This window comes from Schistocerca nitens, chromosome 3 (assembly GCF_023898315.1).
Source record: "Schistocerca nitens isolate TAMUIC-IGC-003100 chromosome 3, iqSchNite1.1, whole genome shotgun sequence".
Lineage (NCBI taxonomy): Eukaryota > Metazoa > Arthropoda > Insecta > Orthoptera > Acrididae > Schistocerca > Schistocerca nitens.
In genome coordinates this window covers 942,676,354-942,695,630 of record NC_064616.1, presented here as the reverse complement: position 1 = coordinate 942,695,630, position 19,277 = coordinate 942,676,354, and positions in this window count along the sequence as shown.

Genomic DNA, 19,277 nt, shown 5'->3' with positions numbered 1-19,277 from the left:
ATCTAATCGTATAAAAGTTTTACAGAATGCTACGGAGCTTTAATTCTAATTCCTTATTCAACGTCAATTGCGCATTTTCCTTTTATATCTAAAAATTCCTACATCTTGTATTATTCAACATATTGCTTTCTCTTTTTTATGAAGTATTTTTAAATTTTCTGAAGGGCCTGAGATGTTATGCTCGTCTTCGCGTAGGTGCGCTGCTAATGCAGATCGGGGATTATTTAAGTTAACGTGTGCCTGAAATCTAATTCGAAATGACCTTCCAGTTTGCCCTAGGTACTTCTTAGGCCAATCATTGCAAATAATGCTGTATACACCTCCTTCATTATATTTGTTATCACAGCTTTTTCTTTGTGCCTGAGTTTCACTCCTAGATGCGAAAAAATAAAATACGCTGGATTATTGTGTTTAGGTCTTATACCTCTACCAATTTTTTCGGATACTACACCTAGATATAGTATTCTGCAAAACACAGAGCGTTTCTTTATCTGCTTGGCTGGTATAAACGTTTTAAATCTGCCTCAGATTCGCTACAGGAGGAAGATTTTTCTTTTTCAGTATTTCTTCCTCCCCGTAGCGTATCAGAGGCAGAATTTATAACGCTTATATCAGCCGAGCAGACAACGAAACGCTCTATTTTTTGTAGAATACCACTTCTGGGTGCAGTATCCGAAAAAAAGGTGGCTGAGGTACAAGATCGAAAATCATTATTCCAGCGTATTTTATTTTTTCGGATCTAAGTGAAAAACTCAGTCACAAGCAAAAAACTGTTGTAAATAAATATAATGAAGCTGGTGTATACTGCATTTCAATGAAATAAAATGTTGTGTGGCGAGGGCCTTCCGTTGGGTGGACCGGTCGCCTGGTGCAAGTCGTTTTACTTTTTTTAGTTGACGCCATTTCGGCGGATTGCGTATCGATGAGAATGATATGATGCTGAAGGCAACACAAAACTCAGTCCCCGAGCGAATAAAAACTCCGACCCAGCCGGGAATCGAATCCGGGCCTCTCGCATGGCATTCTGCTGCGTTGACCACTCAGGTACGGAGAATGATTGCTGTAAGAAATATACAGGGCAAACTGGTATGTCATTTCGAATTACGTTTCCAGGACCTCCTTAACTTAAATAATCCCCGATCTGCATTGAAAGCGCACTTACACGAAGAGGGGATCAACATCACAAGCTCTTTAGAGATTTTAAAAATATTTCATAAAAAAGAAAAAGCCATATGTTGAACAAAAGAGGAAGTAGAAATTTTCCGATATAAAAACAAAATACACAATTCACGGTGAATAACCTACCGGAATTAAAGCACAATAGCATTGTGTCTAACTTGGATTATTTGTACTATTAGATATTAGCACGTAATTCTGTATTATTCTCACTTGTAAAGGTATCTATCCAGCATTGCTAGTCATGGGTATATGATGTCATGATGTCTCACGGTCCACATGGACAGCTTCTGCTCCGCCAGTCAGCTAGCCTCTTTGTCTTTTACTTTGTCCATCACCGGGCTAACCTGCCGTCACACCATTAAGACAACTGCCAACTGGTACAATGTACGCAGTAATATGCATAGACCGCGACTAATCGTGTAGCAGTGACAATTTTTAATCGCCAATCCAGCCCCTTTAAAAACTTTTAGCGTCCTGTTACTATAAAACATTTTTCTTTTTTCTTTTTAGATGCAGGCAAATTTTAAACCATGGCACTGTAACCGCAAGTGTCACCTATCAGTAATTTTTCATACATGAATGGAGCACGTTTTCGTTACCTTTCGCTCGCCGTACTATCGACAATATTCACTGAATAGAAAATTTCGATGGGGAGCGATTTGTATGCCTATGATCTTTCAACGTTGTGAGTTCATTTTAGACGTTCTCTTGTTAATTTTTATACGTACAAAATGTGGAGGCACCTTACGTCGCTTTTTATCACGTAGATCGCATCTGATGATGCGGCCTTAGGTCAAGAACACGGTTTTGTTTTCAATAAACAACAATTTTACCAGCTTTTAACAGAATTCTTCCTGATATTATGAATTTTAAGAGGCTCATTTCGTCTATTGATTGTAGTCATTTGCTTCTAACTACATTGGAATCACTGGAGTATAATTTTACTTTATTCACACTGTTCACAAGATTTATGAGGACTTTTTCAGTAAAGCCAACGAAGTATCTTCTTACAGAGTGCAAGAGTGCGCTTCGTATCTGCACAGTGAGATACACATAACCTACATTAACCTGGCAAATACCACTTTTGTAACGATAATTCAATAAAACGGTATCAGCTGAAGCCTTCATGGAGTATAGCATTATAATTACGTTGCAAAGAGTGGTATTACTTATAATGTTTAGTCGTCAAGTAACATCTTTTGACTGATGATGTACCACCACCGCTGTACGACAGACTACTGTAAACTAACAACCAGTAGTCATAGTTAACGTCAAGTCAAATCGCCAACGGATAACAATCATAAGGCCGGCCTGTGTGGCCGTGCGGTTCTAGGCGCTTCAGTCTGGAACCGCGTGACCGCTACGGTCGCAGGTTAGAATCCTGCCTCGGGCATGGATGTGTGTGATGTCCTTAGGTTTAAGTAGTTCTAAGTTCTAGGGGACTGATGACCACAGATGTTAAGTCCCATAGTGCTCAGAGCCATTTGAACCATTTTGAACAATCATTAATAAGTCACACATACTGAAATGGTAGATGATCCAAATAGGATTAATTTAGATATTCTACTTTACAATATCGTTTAATTTTCAGTTTCGCAGTAGTACGATGGGCGAATACCAACATGGGAAATAAAGGAGACACTCATGACGCAGAAGCAACTACGGTACTGGATACGAGTATACATGATGGATGTTTTATACACTAAGCAAACTGAACTGAACTATCTTCCAACTGCTGTTAGTGGAAGGTCGCTGGACAAGTATTGCGTCCTCAAGGATCCGCAGAAGTATTTGTTTTAGTTTTTAGGAAAATTTGGTGTATCGAGACTTGTATTCAGAACAATATGAATTTCACAAGCGTGCCAGCTCCCTCTACTCGTTCTTGAGTCCCAGAAGGCTGTACCCAGCGGTGGTTAGGTTGACACCATGTTTCTCGACTTCTGGAATATCTTTCCCACTGTCACGTAAGGAATTTTGAAACAAAATAGCTACTGCACTAGGTCTCACCAAAGACATGAATGAACTCAAGATTTTCTACCAGGCTTAACTTTCTAAATCGTCCCAATGAAGAGATGTCGTAAGCGTTGAACATCGGGTAGAACGTGGCAAATGTATCAGTATAGAACGCATATAAATGGTTCAGTGCGATATACGGGTGCCTTACGAAATGGTCCATGGACCACGCAGTTGAGCAGAAACATTTCATTTGGCTTCAGTATTGTGAATTTCCAAACGCACTTCCAAATTTTCAAAGTTAGATGAAAAGAATTTCAGATGATTCATAGTATAAACTAATGTAATACCATGGCCAAGATAGTCAAATGTGAGTAGCGTTATAAGAATGCAGCTTTTCAAAAAGAATCACTAGGGATAATCGTTACGGTAAACTATTTTGTGTTCACACCTCAAGCCATTGATATTTCATTAAGTAAATAAAAATAGTAATCAGAGGTTGTCACGTAAACTACTCGTACCCGTTATGGAATTAGCCTTGCCAGGTGTGCATTTTCGTTGGGCCACTACCGGAAAATGTTGATATGGGAACTATTCTACAGATTAATAGCCGAAAAGCGTCTTGTTAAGTTCAAAATTCGAAGTTTACCAATGTTAAATCAATTTCTAGGATCCTACCGGTGTTAGCCAGGTCTTTTACAGTTTCTAGTAAAATTTACACACATTTAGCTAGCACGGACATATGTCCTTATTTCATCAAAAATTAAACTTCACACAGTACAGAAGAAGTGAACAAAAGTTTCCTCACTTAACTAAGTATCAGGTCACATAGCTGTTACGAGTATTAGTCACAAATATTGTTAAAATGATCAAACACATCGTTTGATTGTATAATGTTCATTTCTGTAAACAGTTCTCTCTGACTGGTTTGCACGAATGGAGATGCAACTTAAAAGGTTCCCAAGGCTGAGCTAGAGAACAGATTATCTATACCAGACGAAGGCCATGAGCGAGATTAACAGAATGCGGGAAAATCGTGCGAGGTTGGGCCTTATAAAGACTCGCTCCAGGATAGTAATTGAACTTTGCTAATTTATAACAGTTTACAAATGCCGTAGATCAAAGAGTTCATCTTTTTTTGGTCACTGATTTTGTCATTATAGTTTGTTTACATATTATTTCTCATGAGCAGTATCTATGACAGTATGCAGTATTAATTTATGCCTACACAATGGGAATCCCTGGCTAATGGCCATGGGATCCATCTTGTATGTCCGATTCTTGAGTATTGCTCATCAGTATGGGACCCTTACCAGGTTGGATTAATAGAAGAGATAGACATGATCCAGCGAAAAGCAGCGCGATTCGTCATGGGGACATTTAGTCAGCGCGAGAGCGTTACGGAGATGCTGAACAAGCTCCAATGGCGGACACTTCAAGAAAGGCGTTACGCAATACGGAGAGGTTTATTATCGAAATTACGAGAGAGCACATTCCGGGAAGAGATGGGCAACATATTACTACCGCCCACATATATCTCGCGTAATGATCACAACGAAAAGATCCGAGAAATTAGAGCAAATACGGAGACTTACAAGCAGTCGTTCTTCCCACGCACAATTCGTGAATGGAACAGGGAAGGGGGGATCAGATAGTGGTACAATAAGTACCCTCCGCCACACACCGTAAGGTGGCTCGCGGAGTATAGATGTAGATGATGTAGATGTATGTTAAAATTTAACTATTGAAAATTTAGTAAGTTTCAATTAAGGATCCTTGCTTATTAATCTGTATGCCAAAAGATTCAGAAAAATCTGGCGATCATAAGCATATTAACAGATCCCGGAAATCTGATCTACAGAGTACCCATAAATTAAGTATCCATTTTGCGGAAAACGTACATGTGGGTTATTTCTGTTACGGGTACCGTGAAGAGACATCACAATGTTAACAAGTGCCAAAAGAATCAAAATTCTGGAACATCGTTTACGAGGCGAACCCTATGCGGAGGTTCAGAGGCCGTTTGAGAGAAAGTATCGGAAGGGTGAAAAAAAGGGCAGCTCGTTTTGTATTATCACGTAATAGGGGAGAGAGTGTGGCAGATATGATACGCGAGTTGGGATGGAAGTCATTAAAGCAAAGACGTTTTTCGTCGCGGCGAGATCTATTTACGAAATTTCAGTCACCAACTTTCTCTTCCGAATGCGAAAATATTTTGTTGAGCCCAACCTACATAGGTAGGAATGATCATCAAAATAAAGTAAGAGAAATCAGAGCTCGAACAGAAAGGTTTAGGTGTTCGTTTTTCCCGCGCGCTGTTCGGGAGTGGAATGATAGAGAAATAGTATGATTGTGGTTCGATGAACCCTCGGCCAAGCATTTAAATGTGAATTACAGAGTAATCATGTAGATGTACACTCCTGGAAATGGAAAAAAGAACACATTGACACCGGTGTGTCAGACCCACCATACTTGCTCCGGACACTGCGAGAGGGCTGTACAAGCAATGATCACACGCACGGCACAGCGGACACACCAGGAACCGCGGTGTTGGCCGTCGAATGGCGCTAGCTGCGCAGCATTTGTGCACCGCCGCCGTCAGTGTCAGCCAGTTTGCCGTGGCATACGGAGCTCCATCGCAGTCTTTAACACTGGCAGCATGCCGCGACAGCGTGGACGTGAACCGTATGTGCAGTTGACGGACTTTGAGCGAGGGCGTATAGCGGGCATGCGGGAGGCCGGGTGGACGTACCGCCGAATTGCTCAACACGTGGGGCGTGAGGTCTCCACAGTACATCGATGTTGTCGCCAGTGGTCGGCGGAAGGTGCACGTGCCCGTCGACCTGGGACCGGACCGCAGCGACGCACGGATGCACGCCAAGACCGTAGGATCCTACGCAGTGCCGTAGGGGACCGCACCGCCACTTCCCAGCAAATTAGGGACACTGTTGCTCCTGGGGTATCGGCGAGGACCATTCGCAACCGTCTCCATGAAACTGGGCTACGGTCCCGCACACCGTTAGGCCGTCTTCCGCTCACGCCCCAACATCGTGCAGCCCGCCTCCAGTGGTGTCGCGACAGGCGTGAATGGAGGGACGAATGGAGACGTGTCGTCTTCAGCGATGAGAGTCGCTTCTGCCTTGGTGCCAATGATGGTCGTATGCGTGTTTGGTGCCGTGCAGGTGAGCGCCACAATCAGGACTGCATACGACCGAGGCACACAGGGCCAACACCCGGCATCATGGTGTGGGGAGCGATCTCCTACACTGGCCGTACACCACCGGTGATCGTCGAGGGGACACTGAATAGTGCACGGTACATCCAAACCGTCATCGAACCCATCGTTCTACCATTCCTAGACCGGCAAGGGAACTTGCTGTTCCAACAGGACAATGCACGTCCGCATGTATCCCGTGCCACCCAACGTGCTCTGGAAGGTGTAAGTCAACTACCCTGGCCAGCAAGATCTCCGGATCTGTCCCCCATTGAGCATGTTTGGGACTGGATGAAGCGTCGTCTCACGCGGTCTGCACGTCCAGCACGAACGCTGGTCCAACTGAGGCGCCAGGTGGAAATGGCATGGCAAGCCGTTCCACAGGACTACATCCAGCATCTCTACGATCGTCTCCATGGGAGAATAGCAGCCTGCATTGCTGCGAAAGGTGGATATACACTGTACTAGTGCCGACATTGTGCATGCTCTGTTGCCTGTGTCTATGTGCCTGTGGTTCTGTCAGTGTGAGCATGTGATGTATCTGACCCCAGGAATGTGTCAATAAAGTTTCCCCTTCCTGGGACAATGAATTCACGGTGTTCTTATTTCAATTTCCAGGCGTGTAGATGTAGATGCCCTCACAAGACTTGCCATTCGAAAGCTCGTCAACAAATTCCGGTGTACAGGGTCTGTAGCTGATGAGAGACACGCTGGGCGACCACCGGTCAGCCCACAATCTATACAGCGTGTGAGGGAAGCTATCGAAAGAAGTTCAACGGCATCTACCCGTCGGCTGAGTCGTGAACTATACATGCCGAAATCTACAGTGTGAGAAGTGCTTCACTACATCCTTAAAAAGAAGGCATATCATATCCAGGTGCTTCACCAGCTAGAGAATGAAGACCATGGAGCCCGAGCAGCCATGTGTCATGATATGTTGGAGGCTGTAGCCGAGGAGGACCTGATGGATCATTTTATGTTCAGCGACGAGGCGACATTTCTTATCTGCGTCGTCGTCAAGAAACACAGTTGCCGGATCTGGGCAAAGGGAATCTCCCAAAGTCAATGTGTGGCTTGGTCTCATGAAAGATAGGATCTATGGGCCGTTTATGTTTGCTGAAAAGGCAATACCGGAGCAACCTACCTGGACATGCTGCAATTGTTCTTGGAGCCACAGTCGCAACAGGATGGTATCTTTGCATCTGTCATGTATCAACAAGATGGGGCATTACCCCACTATGCAAACATTGTCCAGGACTACCTCAATGAAACCTATCCTAACAGGTGGATGGAAAGAGCTGCAGGTTGCGACGGGGCGGTAAATAAGGAAGTGCGGTTGCAGCGTTCACATGAATGTGCACATACAAATGTTGGTAAAAAAATGTTATTGCAAATTTTGGCTCTCACGTAAGTCTCAGGGGATGATTTCCACACTTGGTGCATTAATACACTGTTCCACACCAGCGCATTAGTTATAGTTTTTGAATTAATTATTCACTCAGACATGAGTACAGTTTATGCTAGGGAACAAAAATTAGGCGATTATTATAGCAAAATCAGTTTTTCACGACACAGTTCAATCACTATTTTTTGGCGTTGTTCTTTTCTTTCACACAATGAAATTAGCACTGGTGAGACGGTTTACAGTTTTACTTTAATAATAATTTGACTCCAAGCCCCCAATAGCAGTAATGTAGGCTGCTATCAATTCGAACAGAACCACAAGTCCCACTGTCCTCTTTGTTCTAGCAGTTATGGCGCAAAATTACAGATCGCCACATGTTCACTTACGCCGATGTATACCTCGTAATTCGCACTCACACAAATAATCGTAGCACTTCCAGTTCACCAAATATATGCTTGCACACTTGCACTATTAAACAATACTCATTGTAGAAACAAATCGGCGCGAGAAAAACTTCTCAAACGACCACATGGGTCACCCAAAAGTGGGGCTTCCTCGCCACCCACCCTCCAAAACGACTGACCAACGACTGACCAACGACTGCCCCTTGGCCAATCTCACCAGTTAAGGTTACAAATTTTGATACATACATCCCTCGACAGAAATAAGTATACCATCGGAACCGCGCTAAAAGGTACGGCTTATTTACCACATTACATTAATTTTTAGGATTATTCTATCACCCATAAATCAAGTTTTAGTTTTTGCAAAATTTCACCAATTAGCGCAAATTTGTTTGTTGACATCTGTGCCGCAAAGTTTTAACATAGAACTGCAAATAGCCCCGTTTTTAGACGTAATCTATAGCGATCTACACATTACGCTGCTCAAAATCTTCATATTTATAAGAATTAATTAATTATGGGCGATAAATGTTAATAATAATTTGCAAACAATGAAAACTACTGCAAGTTACGTGTATAGTACAACTTAACTATTTTTAAATACGTGTGATGCGACCCAAAATATTATATAGTGCCGTTCTTTACGTCATGAATTTTCTACTGAATTTTATAAACAATTTTTCATCTAACTTTGTTTATTGCTCTTTACGGGATTAATTATTTATGAATCTTAACATATGACTTTGGCACTCGATCCGATAAGACGAAACGTTTTTAATGAGTGCTCGCTCATCGCTGAAAGTTGTTATTTACTATTTTTATTAATCTTTCCTGATATTAACCGATTTTGAGGTTAGTATAACTTTTGCGTCTCGTGACTTGAAATAAAGATCGATCTTTCAGAAGGTGCATATTGCTGACCACAATCGATTGCCGAGTCGCTCTTCACCGTAAGTTACATAGTTTTCGCGTAATGCGCGAAAAAACGAACAATGCCCCAAGCTGCGGGCCACGTGGCCGCCAGGCGGCAGACACCATCCCACCGACAGTTCCAAATCTCGCGTGGGCGCGCCACGCGCTTCCGCGAATCGTGCACCATGTAGCGCGCTCGTTCGCCACAAAGCAATCCTTGCATACCAGAAATATTCATCTAGTAAGGGGGTTTGTACCGTCACAAGGTCGCATGTGGACTGCTCGCTCCACCGACCTCACTCCCCTGGACTCTTTTGTGTGGGGTTTCATCAAGAGTCGAGTTTATGCTACCAGGGTCCCACATTTGAATGAAGTGAAACGGCGAATACGAGAGGCATGCTTGCTAATAGCCCCTCAAATGTTACAGCGCGTGTTCCAAGCAACCAGAATGCGATGAGAATGTGTGTTGCCAAGGTAGATGTGTTGAACAGTATTAGCTACCCTCTCTAAATATAATTTTTATTTTGTTGTAGCACATCTGGAAAATGAAAATGGATACTCACTTTATGGGCACCCTGTATAATCAGCATCGGATGTTTGGACCAGGTGAAATCATCAATTAATAATATCTTTTAAACCAGTTATATTTTGATTAATGCAAACATTTCGCTGAAAAGATGAAAAGTAGCTCTTTAATTTGGAAGTTGACTTCCCTTCTGAATTTACCTATTAGTTCATGAGATTTTGTTCTATGGATAAATTGCCATAATTTCTGACGAAAGTAATTAGCTCATTGCAACCAGGACAACAAACTGAATGATCTGAATAGTAAAGTATTGTGGGCGGTATTTGTTTCTACTATTTTGATAATGTACATACTATGTGCTTAATGTAAGAACTTTAACATAGAAATTTTTAAAAGAAAGTGAAATTTTATGTAGCTCTTCATACATGAAATATGAGGGCATACAAAGTAGAATGGTGGGGGGTCAACCTGCTCTGTCACAAAATTCAAGCGCCAGACTGAGGTACTGCGTAGGAAGTGGCATCTAAACCTCTTTTCATGAGTCACTATGAATAATTGTAGAGAGTTTCAGGGAGAGCATAAGGGAACAATTGACAGGAATGGGGGAAAGAAATACAGTAGAAGAAGAATGGGTAGCTCTGAGGGATGAAGTAGTGAAGGCAGCAGAGGATCAAGTAGGTAAAAAGACGAGGGCTAATAGAAATCCTTGGGTAACAGAAGAAATATTGAATTTAATTGATGAAAGGAGAAAATATAAAAATGCAGTAAATGAAGCAGGCAAAAGGGAATACAAACGTCTCAAAAATGAGATCGACAGAAAGTGCAAAATGGCTAAGCAGGGATGGCTAGAGGACAAATGTAAGGATGTATAGGCTTGTCTCACTAGGGGTAAGATAGATACTGCCTACAGGAAAATTAAAGAGACCTTTGGAGAGAAGAGAACCACTTGTATGAATATCAAGAGCTCAGATGGAAACCCAGTTCTAAGCAAAGAAGGGAAGGCAGAAAGGTGGAAGGAGTATATAGAGGGTTTATACAAGGGCGATGTAGTTGAGGACAGTATTATGGAAATGGAAGAGGATGTAGATGAAGATGAAATGGGAGATAAGATACTGCGTGAAGAGTTTGACAGAGCACTGAAAGACCTGAGTCGAAACAAGGCCCCGGGAGTAGACAACATTCCATTAGAACTACTGATGGCCTTGGGAGAGCCAGTCGTGACAAAACTCTACCATCTGGTGAGCAAGATGTATGATACAGGCGAAATACCCACAGACTTCAAGAAGAATATAATAATTCCAATCCCAAAGGAATCAGGTGTTGACAGATGTGAAAATTACCGAACTATCAGTTTAATAAGTCACAGCTGCAAAATACTAACGCGAATTCTTTACAGACGAATGGAAAAACTGGTAGAAGCGGACCTCGGGGAAGATCAGTTTGGATTCCGTAGAAATGTTGGAACACGTGAGGCAATACTGACCTTACGACTTATCTTAGAAGAAAGATTAAGAAAAGGCAAACCTACGTTTCTAGCATTTGTAGACTTAGAGAAAGCTTTTGACAATGTTAACTGGAATACTCTCTTTCAAATTCTAAAGGTGGCAGGGGTAAAATACAGGGAGCGAAAGGCTATTTACAATTTGTACAGAAACCAGATGGCAGTTATAAGAGTCGAGGGGCATGAAAGGGAAGCAGTGGTTGGGAAAGGAGTGAGACAGGGTTGTAGCCTCTCCCCGATGTTATTCAATCTGTATATTGAGCAAGCAGTAAAGGAAACAAAAGAAAAATTCGGAGTAGGTATTAAAATTCATGGAGAAGAAGTAAAAACTTTGAGGTTCGCCGATGACATTGTAATTCTGTCAGAGACAGCAAAGGACTTGGAAGAGCAGTTGAACGGAATGGACAGTGTCTTGAAAGGAGGATATAAGATGAACATCAACAAAAGCAAAACGAGGATAATGGAATGTAGTAAAATTAAATCGGGTGATGCTGAGGGGATTAGATTAGGAAATGAGACACTTAAAGTAGTAAAGGAGTTTTGCTATTTAGGGAGTAAAATAACTGATGATGGTCGAAGTAGAGAGGATATAAAATGTAGACTGGCAATGGCAAGGAAATCGTTTCTGAAGAAGAGAAATTTGTTAACATCGTGTATAGATTTAAGTGTCAGGAAGTCGTTTCTGAAAGTATTTGTATGGAGTGTAGCCATGTATGGAAGTGAAACATGGACGATAACCAGTTTGGACAAGAAGAGAATAGAAGCTTTCGAAATGTGGTGCTACAGAAGAATGCTGAAGATAAGGTGGGTAGATCACGTAACTAATGAGGAGGTATTGAATAGGATTGGGGAGAAGAGAAGTTTGTGGCACAACTTGACTAGAAGAAGGGATCGGTTGGTAGGACATGTTTTGAGGCATCAAGGGATCACAAATTTAGCATTGGAGGGCAGCGTGGAGGGTAAAAATCGTAGAGGTAGACCAAGAGATCAATACACTAAGCAGATTCAGAAGGATGTAGGTTGCAGTAGGTACTGGGAGATGAAGAAGCTTGCACAGGATAGAGTAGCATGGAGAGCTGCATCAAACCAGTCTCAGGACTGAAGACCACAACAACAACAACATGAATAATTCACCCTGTATTTGCGATATTTATGAGATTTTATTGAAAGAAGTTGGAGGTAATTTAAAAAAAATATCCATACTGAAGTTTATTTAGCGGACATCTGAAAGTCTACCGTCTTACCTCCTTGCCTAGGGACGTCAGATGAAAGTTGATGTCGTCAAGCCCTGAATCAAAATTGCGCAACGGATAACTGGGGAGAGGAGCTTGAGAGCGCTACCTAGAGAGCGTGTCCTTTCTGTACGATACTAGGGAAGGGGCTGGAGGGCTCACACGCTGATGTGTGGGTCCCTGCATTCTATAGCTTTTATTTTAAATAAATTCCTTTAACTTGACTTCTTTGTGATTTTTAAGGTATGTTAAAGATTGATGACAGTTGATTACCTATTTATTTTAAACATTATCACTCGACTTTACAGCGATAGCAGCAATTGTTTCAGTTTACAGATATTACAAATTTACAACTTATAGCTCGGGTATATTATATACTAATCTCCACGCACATTTCTACGGGTAAGACGGAATTGCGTTGGCCAAATGTATACCACCAAAGTCTCCCAATATTTTACATAGGACATTCACTATGTGAGGAGGATAACGGGCAAACTGGGGACCAGATACTTCAAAACAGGGGGTCAAATTTCCGGAATTAAACGAGCACACAACCCGAAGCTGGAAATAAAAGAACTAGTACAAATATTCAAATACGTCTCTTCCATGCGTGAACATTGAGACAGACGCACTGAGGGCACGTCTGCTCACGTACCCGTCTTCTGTAACACTCCCAGAATATGGCGGGCACCCGGAGGTCTTCTTGCGCCCCGGTGGAGGGGGTGGTCGAAGCACTTGGCCGTGACCAACCTCTCCACCCCAAATCTTGTGACACTGCAAAGTCTTTGACTTTTACCTGCCTGTGCTGTCTCTCTGATCCCCTAGCCAGGAGTAAGGTTGGCACTACTATACTACAGAACTACTTCCCAACAAAGATTTGGCCACACTTTACGGAAAGGTGTGAGGAGGATCAGGAAAGCTCATGTGCAGATTCACATCCACGTACAAGAAATGCATAATACACGACACATATAAATACGTATTATGAAGCCTGACACATTTCTTTCCACCCGTCCACATGGGTTCTGTTGCACCCGCGGCCGGCCGCGTCGTGTAATAAAATCGGCTGCGGAGCCGCCTCTGTTTCTATTTCCCGGTACGAGCGAGCAGCGAAACCTGCTGCTCTACTGTACCGTTTCACATCCAACATCCACAACTAAAACATTCATGTTGAGTAAAAACAACGCTGCAGTTGCGTGATTACTTTATCTAAAAAGGATGACCGTCATCGTAACGTTAGTTACATCATTAGGTGAAATCCTGAATAGAAAGAAACTGTGGAGCAATATCAAGAAGTAACAACTTTGGATAAATAAAAGGTCAGATGTTGGCCGAAAGTGACTGAATGCAAGTAATATATATTCTGGCAGTAAACAATACTAACAATTACAAGATGATGCTGGAGTAGATTTGATATTAAGCTTTTCCTCTGATTCTTAGAATTTCACTCCATTCTAAAAACACTGTCGCACTACACGGTAAATTACCCTTAGCCCGGCGTGAGGGCATATGTACATTAGTTCCGTTAGGTAAGTGCACCCCCGTGAGGGCCCATTTATCTAAGACGGGACGCTCTGTTACCAGAATTTCATCCATCATTTCAGAGTCGCATAAGAAAAGTAAGAGCGATGTTCTTAATGTTATAGAAGAAGCAGAGATTTACCGTGCCTTCAAGCAATCTCTTAGTCATACTCTCAACAACTAATTTGAACTTAAACAAAAATCTAACTTGGTTAATTTTAATTATCTCAGTGGTTAACTCCATTCACCTGTTCGTGAATTCCTCCCTCTCCCTCTCCCTCTACGCCCTCCCTCCCACCCCCCTGTCTTTGGGTCTGCCTATGGATCAATCTTCTTTTAGTCTTTTCAAAGAATTTTAACATTTTAAATAGTCCCACATTACGCCATTTTTGCCATCCAATAGTATCCAGTTTATAATCTATGTTGTAGTATTTGACAAAGTAATCTAGTGTGTACGCGATTCCTGGTACTTGTCACATACTCAAGCGTCCGCCAGGAGCTTCTGCGCGTGCACCAGCTGCCTAGAGGCTAATCATTTGTTTCCGCGGCAGTTGGCGGTCAGCCGGGGTGCTGCCCAGTACTCAACGCGTCGGATCCATTAGGACGTGGTATGGTTTTCTACATTTTTTCTTTTTTTTCCTTACGTTCCTACTACTTCACCGTATTTTAACGGTCTACTTACATTCTTTTTTTAGGCTCCGGCTATTTGCCCCCTTCTATATCAGTTTGTCGTGGGGTGGGACACGATTTTTTAGAATGTAGCCAAATTCCAGGCATCGGGAGAAAAGTTTAATATCAAATGTTCTCCAGCATCATGTTGTAAGTGTAAGTATTGGTCATTGCCATATATTATATCATCCGCATTCAACAATTTTTCGAAAACATCTGACGTTCCTTTCATCCAAGGATGTCACTTTCTGGTATTTTTTCACGATTTCTTTCTATTCTGTACTTCACCTAATGATGTAACTAACGTTACGAAACAGGTCGCGCTTTTTAAATAAAGTAATCATACAGCTGGAGTGACGTTTTTACTCAGCATGAAATTTCACAGTGCAAGAGCGTGACAGTAATAAGCTACTTGATCAGCACCTATTCAAGCTGGATTAATGGGAAAATTTTGCGTCTCCTGTTTAATGGTTCCAGAACTTCCTTATGAAGAAAAAGATTACAATGTTAGTGAAATAGTAAATGGAAATAAAATAAGAGTGATATTACGAACTTTAGAAGACGTAGTTACAGATTTCAGTCTGTAGACTGGTTTGATGCAACCCGCCTCTACAGCAAGGCTCATCATCTCAGCGTTAACTACCTGAACTTCGCAGACACTGCAATTTTTCTTCCCCATCCTTGTTTCTGCACCATCCCTAATGATCTCGACGTCGACGGGACGTTGAACCCCAATCTTCCTTCCTTTGTCACAAAATAATTTCTATTCTTGTCTGCACTGTTTATCGTGTACGTTTCACTTCTTTATAAGGCTACACGACAAGCAAATAATTTTATGTAAGACGTCATAAAATGCATATCTATATTTCATATTTAGATTATTCGTCTTTTTCACTAAACCTTTTCTTCCGATGGACGGTATGCAGTTTATATCCTGTCTAGTACTTTTAGTGTCTCATTTTCTAATCTAATTGCCACAGTACCACCTGACTGCATTCGACTACGTTCAGTACCCTAATTTTAAGTTTATTGATGTTTAAATTATAATTTCTTTTCAAGACAGTAGCAGTTCCACTGAACTGATAATTCAAATCCTTTGCTGTGTTCATTTCTTTTTCCTGAATTTCTATTATTTTTCCATTCTCCTTGGTTTCTTTTACTGCTTGCTGTCAATGCAGGTTGAAAAATACGGGGAATAGGCTACTACTCTATTTGAATCGTGCCACATCCTTTTTCATGTACTGCAGTGTGACTGAATAATTGCTGTGCGTGATGATGACAGATTCGCGGGTTTTTTATACCAAAAATCTTTCTCGAGGAACTACAGTCATTACAGGTTTTTGTGCATAGTCCGACGGGATAGTTAGTGGAACGCAACTGAGTCTCAAGATATCCTACAGAGAGCAATACAGTTCAGAGCGTCAAGCTAGCCTGTCCATAATAGTTCTCTTGAAGATGTCCTCTATGCACGTAGATCTGTAGCGTGTGTACCATCAAAATGCCCGCATAATTAACCAAGACATAAAACTGAGGAACGTCGTAAATGGGTTCAGGTAGATAATACCGATTCTCTCTTCAATATGGATGGCAATGCTAAACCCAATAAAATTCCATATTCCCCGAACTGATAAATTCAGCCATGACTAGCGTGATCGCCAGGAATGAAGTTCGATGGGATTAGAAGTAAAATTCTCGTTATTGTTAGAGCATTTGAGGCCACTGTTATTGAGGAATGGAAAGTAACCTCACTTAATATATAAATGGTTCAAATGGCTCTGAGCACTATGGGACTTAACTTCTGAGGTCATCAGTCCCCTAGAACTTAGAACTACTTAAACCTAACTAACCTAAGGACATCACACACATCCATGCCCGCGGTAGGATTCGAACCTGCGACCGTAGCGGTCATGCGGTTCCAGATTGTAGCGCCTAGAACCGCTCGGCCACCCCGGCTGGCTCATTTAATACATTATACGCAGGTAAGCGTCTGTGTGAACCGTTCACGAATTCCTTACACACTAAATGGTAGAAATTACGATCGATACGTCTTATTTAGAGTTCCTAATTTAGTTCAAACTTGAGAAGGAAGTGGAATGATCACACACGCTCAGTCGTACGTAAAGCAGATGGCAGACGTTGGTTCATTGGTTTGTTGCTAGGGAATTACAATCAGTCTACAAAGGAGATTGCTTACAAACCACTCGTGCGACAGAAAAAAAAGAGCTCCTTCTATTGGGGATCAGGAAGGAACATTGCGAACCTCCACCGCTGTTCCATTTGTGTGATAGACATGCACCACGTGAGGTCAGCGAGGTTTGTGTGCGTCCGTCTTCACTATGGATGCAGAAAGAAAGGATCAGTGCGGTTTAGTGCTATTTTTGACTGCGTAAGATGTCTCAGGAAGTGAAATCCGTACCTGAATGTCTGCTGTATATGATCAACACATTTAATACATTATGTCACGTGCTCGTGTGTTTGCGAAAATTGAACTATTTCGAGAATGTCGGGTGAAGTTTAAAATCAGCAGTCCACCAGAACAGGCTCTTCGTGTTATTACGCTTCTACCATTGTTGAGGTGGATTCTGCCGTCAGTAGCGACTGCGGACGGTCGAAGATATTCGGCTCGTGTTGGGCATCAGTCACGGTACCCCTCATTCCATCAGGACAGAGCACCTAAGGTTCCTGAAAATCTGTAGGCAGTGTGTTCCCCACAGCCTGACGGAGGAACGGAAGTAGAACAGAATGTCCCGGTAGATGAAACATGGTGCCACACTTTTGAACCGGAGATCATGCGTCACAGCCAACAGTGAAAGCACATGCATTCACACCCACCATAAATATCCACAGGCGTGCACACCAGTACTGTAAAAGTCATGACGACCTTCTTCACTGACTGCAAGGGCCCTCTGCTAACTGACGTTCTGGAACACGACCCCACAATTAACGTACAGCGATACGTTGACACAGCAAAAACTGAAGCTCGTCATCAAGCCTAAACATCCAGAAATGTTGGCGAATATCACCATTCTTTTGCTGGATAATGGCCGCCCACATGTTGCAGAGGTTGTTTAGACTACGCTGCAGAAGTTTCGCTGGGAAGCCCTTACACATCCTCCACACAGTCCCGATCTCTCCTCGTGGGATTTCCTTGTTTTGGAGCCCTGAAGAAACACATTTGTGGCCGTAGATTTCATTCGGACGGAGGAGTGCACACCTGGATACAATCATGGATCCGTATTTAACAGGAAATATTTTTCAGTGAAGGCATTGACGTCTCATTATGAGATAAATGTATTAACAGTTATGGCGATTATTTTTGAAATAATAAACGGTTTACTTACTTTTATCATGCGCTCCGTTTTCATTTGACTGCCTCTTATAGAATATTGCTGAAGTGTGTGGGGCTCGTACCAAATAGGGTTAACAAGAGTTAGTGAAAGTATGATGGCAGTACGAATGGTTGCAGGTTATCTGACCTGTGGGAAAGTTATTGAGAAGCCGAAAGAACTGAACTGATAGACACTTGCAGATGGACGCAATCTAATGAGTGAAAACTTACTTAACAAAATTTCTAGCAGCTACATCTACATCTTCATCACTACTGTGCAGTTCACATCAGTGTGTATTTCAAAGGGTTCACAGACCACTTTCAGACTGTTTATCGACCGTTACACTCTCGAATCGCACATGGGAAAAACGAACGCCTAAACATTTTCCTGCGAGCTCTAATTTCTCTTATATTATGGCGATAGTCATTTCTTCTTATGTACATGGCGGTCAACAAAATATTTTCACATTCGGAGGAGAAACACAGTGATTGAAATTTTTTGAAAAGAACTCGCCGCAATAAATACTGCCTTTGTTTGTTATTAAAGCCGAGCTTGAGTATCTTATCTGTGACACTCTGTCTCCTATTTTGCGATAACACACAAAGAGTTGCTCTTCTTGCAACTTTTTTCGATGTCCTCCTTCGATCCTATCTCGTCAGGATCCCACACCGCGCGGCAGTACTATAGCAGAGGAAGGCAGTGAAGACAATCTCTTTAGTAGATTTGCTGCATATTCTGTCTTCAGCCAATAAAACGCAGCCTTTAGTTCGTCTTCCCTACAATGGGTTCTATGTGATGGTTCAAATTTTAAAGCACGAACTTTAAATAATGAATCTAGAAATATACAGTACTACAATCCCTTGCGTGCTGCACTAGTACAGGTCGTGAGGACATGATTAAATTAATTACAGAGCGTACAGACTCGTTTAAACACTCTTTCTTCCCGCTCTCCATTCGTGAATGGAACGGTAAGAAGTCCGGTAATTGGTACAATGAGAGTACAGTGTGCAATGCACTTCACAGTGGTTTACAGAGATGGAGATGTGCATATGTACAGCAAAGACAATAACAGTTGCGCGTTAAACGACGTGTGACAGTCTCGTCTATTCCATTTTCACCAGTAAAATACTTGAAACATTTGTTCGTCGTCCAGAGATTCTGTTCAGTCAGAATTTCAATCTATTATTGAGAATGAAATCACCGCGAATATTGTGTCTACCTATTACCGAAGTGTAAGTTTTAAAGGAAAAGTTACAGACATTTATACACAAGCAAGAAGTAACTGTTGCAACAGGATCGTAATAACTACAGATAACTTAAATATCATAGCAAGATGCTCCGTAAAATTCCATACAGGGCTGCGAACGTTGCGCGGAGAATCTCTTCTGCACGTAGAACATGTCTTGACGCATATTAATATTTCACGGTTCGG